General features: G+C 38.1%; 1 long non-coding RNA gene across 1 annotated transcript; it reads left to right on the forward strand.

The window, feature by feature from the left end:
* The first annotated feature begins 294 nt into the window (after window positions 1–294).
* Window positions 295–2305, forward strand: LOC116195228. Its single transcript, XR_004154600.1, has 2 exons — window positions 295–587; window positions 2040–2305. It is a non-coding gene; the product is annotated as an uncharacterized LOC116195228 (long non-coding RNA).
* Window positions 2306–5198: the final 2893 nt, after the last annotated feature.

The following is a 5198-nucleotide window of genomic DNA, read 5'->3' on the forward strand; positions in this document are numbered from 1 at the left end:
ACTATGACAATAATTAATAGGACAACAAGTGATTAGGTAGGGTGTTAGGAAGCTGCCTTAAGTTTGCTAGGATCTTGACAATCGCATTGTGAACATCATGCATCTTATACACCTTCATCTACATTATACGAAATTAACGTGCATATATGTGTGTGTGACTGTATATATATGTATGGCCTTTTTGTTAATTTGGACCATCGGCCCAGCTATGTAACCATTTATCAAGTATGGCTTATTAATTCCCCCCCAGTCAACCTTTCCACCGCCACAGCTGTCCTTATCCACTCCTTTCTTCTCTTTTTTTATTTTTCGTTTTTGCTTGTTGTCTGAAAAAGAGAACAGAGCACTAGAGAGAGGAGAACGAAACGGCTCAAGAGGAGGAGGAGGGGAGAGAGAGAGAACAATAGAGAGAGGATCGAGAGTGGAACGACAGAGAGTTCGAGAGCTTGAGATGAGCTCACAGATGAGGGGGGCAGAAGAGAACGAGACTTGATGAAGAGGGGTGAATAGAACAGGGCCGGTGGAGAGTGTAGCGGGCTGGAAGTAGGAAGCCATTTGAGGGGATGAGTTTATATTGCAATTGTTAGGTATGTTATCAATTCTTCTTGATTGAGCTCTATTTATTTGATTATGTCTTTTGCTATGGAATAAGAAGCAACGGGTTAGTTGGATGACTAAATTAGCGAAATTCATGGAATAGCTTAGACTAGCACAATGAAATGTTTAGCAAACTAAGCTAGGACAAATTGATGGTGCTAAAATATACTTAATGATTACTTTGTTCTTGATGATTTAGTTGCTGTAATGAGAATTAGTTTTCCATTGAAGTCGCTGCCCTTATGTGATTGGTTTAATTGTGAGATGGAATTAACGGAAGCTGACTTTTCTAGTGTTTAAGTTTTAGATTTATTGTTACTGTTTGAGTAGCCTATATTCGATTTATTTTTTATCGAACCACTTCAATTATCTTTTGGGTGAATTGTAAGATATAAACTTGCTTAAGGCATGAGATGGGTTCGTAAAGCCATTAGGCAAGCTTATCAGATGCTCACAGTTATTGATGTTGGTTTTATTTCCTATTAGATCATGTAAAATAACTGATTTGAGATTTCGTTTATAATGAGAGTGGGGTTACTCCATACTTGTGTTGTTTTGTTTGGAATTGGTTATGGCGGAAAATTTGCAAAGAATTGCTCCGTCACCTGAAATCTTGTTGTAACTAGTATTTGTGAATTTGATGTGAATGATCTTCATTAAGTTAAAATTCATCATGAGAAATCCATGGATAGATTAATTTGGAAATATATAAGCATATAGACATAGTTATACTTGATTTTATAACTATGTTTATAATTTATAGGAGCCGAGGAGACCGAGACTATACACCCGGAAGGCTCCACTCGTTGAGTTATCATTTTGAAAGTCTTTGTGGATATTTTTATTCCACTATAGACTGAAACTAAATCTTAAATTAATTATATCAATGCTTATTTGAATGAAGATAGTATGAGGATTTTGAGGAATTATTGTAAATGAATTTGTTTAATTGCGATGTGGTGGTATTACTATTATAGCCATGGGACCGCTGATTCGGCGGTATATAAATAGGATGCCTAGATCGCGGATCCGGCAGTATACAAAAGGGAACGCCTAGATCACTGATCCGACGGAATATAAAATTGATGTGTAGACTCCTATAGTCGGAGGATAATGGGCAGCCCCCATTTATGTAAAATAAAATGAGGAATTTGTGGATATGAGTGCGGGGTCACGGTACCGTCGAAACTCTGTCGCGAGGATTACGACCCTATGGCTATTATTTGTTACTTAAGAATGATTTGTGTTATGTAATATTGAATTGGTTGGTAAGAGAAAGGTTCAAGGCTGGAAAGTAGGTATACATATATCACTAGTAATTTTGAAGTAAGTGGTATGACTGTAATTGTTAATGTGAATGCATAAACAAGTTTAATTTCTCATTTTATTGTGGAATTTAACACTCACTGAAATGTAGTTCACCCCTTGAATATATTTTTCAGATGAGCTAGGAGCTAGACTAGCAGCACAGGAGAATCTTTTTGGACATCGGGGATCACCATGAAGGATTTTGTAGTTAGACACACTCGTAGTATAAGTAGTAAGTTCATGTAGAATACTATAAATATGTTAGGACTTGAAACTTTTGTTTAGTTGGTTTACAAATGTTAGAGATAAGAGTACTCTCTTGAGATGTATATAGATATTAGAACTTGTTGGATTGGTTACATATATTTGGAAGTTTATGGAAAGCATGCTTATATATGAATAGTTTATGTGGTAATGGATATCGAAAAAATATAGGGGAAACTCTATTGAAATTTCGGGTCGTGACACGCATATGACTTAGCAGCATGGAATTGCCTGTCCTGTTTTAGCCATAGAAAGTTTGGCATGATTGTAGAAGTACCCCCTGCTGTGTCCGCGTGAAACATTTGCAACATAAAGCAAGTTTTTGCAGAATGAAAAAGATTTATGGAAGATGTATATGTTTCTCGAGGAGGGTCTGTCTTCGGATTTAATTTCCCGACAATAGGCTACTGTCATTGAGGTACATAAATTTGCTGATCTGACCTGTAACAATCACAGTCGATCGTTGAAACACTTCAAAGAGAGGCCCCGGGAGTGTAGACGTAGCTTCTCGGGATTTTAGCCATTGAGCATAGAATCGAGTCATTAATAACTGCATCAACTTGCTCAACATTGCCGGAAATCAAAAATTTCCAACAGCTAGAGAGCATTGCAGTACTGTAACAACCATCAGGCTGTAAATTTCTGTATGCAAGAGGTTCTTCTTTCTTGATATGGAGGATTTACAAGGAGGCTGCGGGTGAGAATAAACAAGAGCATCGAATAGGCACCAAAGATTTGCAAGCCAGGGGGAGCAACTGGAAACATATGCCTCCCTTTTCACTTGACTTGAGGGACCATTTAGGATATCGTTTCATCTTCCAACAGTTCGTTGATGTACTGCAGGGGAAAAATTTGCATCCTACTTGCATCGTGGATGTACGTCGGTCCAAAGTACTGCAAAACAAAAGACAGAACATACGACAAGCACAACAAACAAATTATTACTTAAACAATATCATATAACGTGTCACATCAAACAAGTAATATCATATTACTTTCTTGATGGGTTATGAACAACTCAGTTCCATTGCAAACGATGTAGAGACACATTAAATATGAAGCAAAATCTATGTCACGATCATTTAGCCCCAAGCAGTCATGGAATGAAGCAAACTTGATAAGCGAAGAACTGGAAAAGCAGTTGAGAAAGGCGACTTACAAGGCAAGAGAATAGAGAAGAATGCCACGGTTATAAGAATCAATGGGCCAAATCCTTGAAAGAATGTGCTCCCTATTGTCAGCAGTGGTAAAGTCCGAAGGGTGCACTAAATTGGATCGATGATAATCTTGCTACCGTTATTCATGATTGGACGAGAAGTGATATCATGGCTGACCAAAGAAGCAAGTTACACAAGCGGGTCAACTTGATGGGGCCCCACCACCCACTTGCTTGCATGAGACAAATTAGCCTATAAAAGGAGAGAGGGCTCGCGGCAACAGAGGGGAGGAAGAGAATGAGACTCCCCGTAATCTACAAATGAAAGTTTGTTATCCTTATCGTGTTTATGAGCAATATAGATAATAAAAATTAGACATCATATTTTATGCGTCGACATGGATTACAGAGCAATATGTTTCCATGGTTTCAGTATCTGGCTCCGAGGACATAGATCTTGGTTTCAGTATAAGACAAGATCATCTACCTCCGAGACAGCTAAGTACCATTAGAATCTGGCTTTGTCGTGTTCAGCTCGGTGACTCGGACACAGGAGGATGGTTTCCACCATCCACCTCCCCGATCAGAGGCCCTCTGCACGTTTTTCCATCTCATTGACGTCCACTCTGGCTGAGCTCGTTGCTGATGGGTGGAATGAGGTTGAGAGTGTGAATCTGAAGATTTCAGAGTATCGGCCATTACCTGTGTAAAATCCGAAAAATTATTCGATGAAAATCAAATAATATATAAGAATTTCCATACACATAAAGAATATTTAAAAAAATTACAAATTCGACCGAGCGAGTAAAAATTCCATAAAATGCCACGAATCCACCGCCATTTTGACATGTAAAACAACTGAGAGAATATATTTGGGGGTGATCTTGACGCCCAGTAAATAATTACAACCTAAACTAGCCGGATCATGATATAGGTTCAGTAATATCGTAAAAATATCATCGAGACCTCAAGAACTCATATCATTCATGTGTTTCTTCCCAGCTCCAGATTGCAATAGCGGCTCCATATTGGCAACCTCTCTGCTCCAGGTAGTCCTTTCCTACTACTCGATTTACGACTGGCTCAGGGCGTTACAGGACTCACCAACTTCCATCAATCTCTGTCCGCATCTCAAAAACCTCACTAACTCATTTACAAATATCGTAATTGGTAATAGAAAAATACATACATGATCTGAAACATTGACATGGCGCATGACAATACAATTATAATAAACTAATTATAATCACGATAAAAATGCTAAGTTTAGAATAGCTTACTCACCTTGATAAGCACTCAAATCCTGAAACATTCAACAACAATTGATTTCTTTCTTTCTTTCTTTCTTTTCTTAAATCAAATCACTCCCAGTTCCTCTCCATTCTTGACTTCTCTCTCTATTTTGAAATCTGAATGGCAGGATGAATGGATAAGACAATACATAAAGAAAGCATAAAAGAAGGTGGTGAAAGTCAGGGAAAATTAGTGCCCGCGTGGAAGAGAGACGCATCAGAATTATGTGAGTAAGCCTCAGGAAGAAAGGACACATGGAAAGTTGATTTCTTAATATAATATTTATAATCAAATAATCAAATAAAAATTATAATGATCATTCAGTAAACAAATGCAGTGAAGATCGGAAAAATGGGAAAGCACATGCGAATAAGCACGTGAAAAATTTGGGACGTTACAACCTGAGTGTCTATGGGTCTCTAGCTAAGGGGAAGTCGGGGCTGTATAGGATCTGTCTGGATGAGTCCAGGTTTTCTACAACTATAGGCTTAATGCGGACGAATTGTGATAAGAATGATACAGCAAAAAACATGACAAATCGATATCTCGAGAAAAACAGGTTCTGACGATCTTGTCTCGA

Source organism: Punica granatum, chromosome 2 (assembly GCF_007655135.1).
Source record: "Punica granatum isolate Tunisia-2019 chromosome 2, ASM765513v2, whole genome shotgun sequence".
Taxonomy (NCBI): Eukaryota; Viridiplantae; Streptophyta; class Magnoliopsida; order Myrtales; family Lythraceae; genus Punica; species Punica granatum.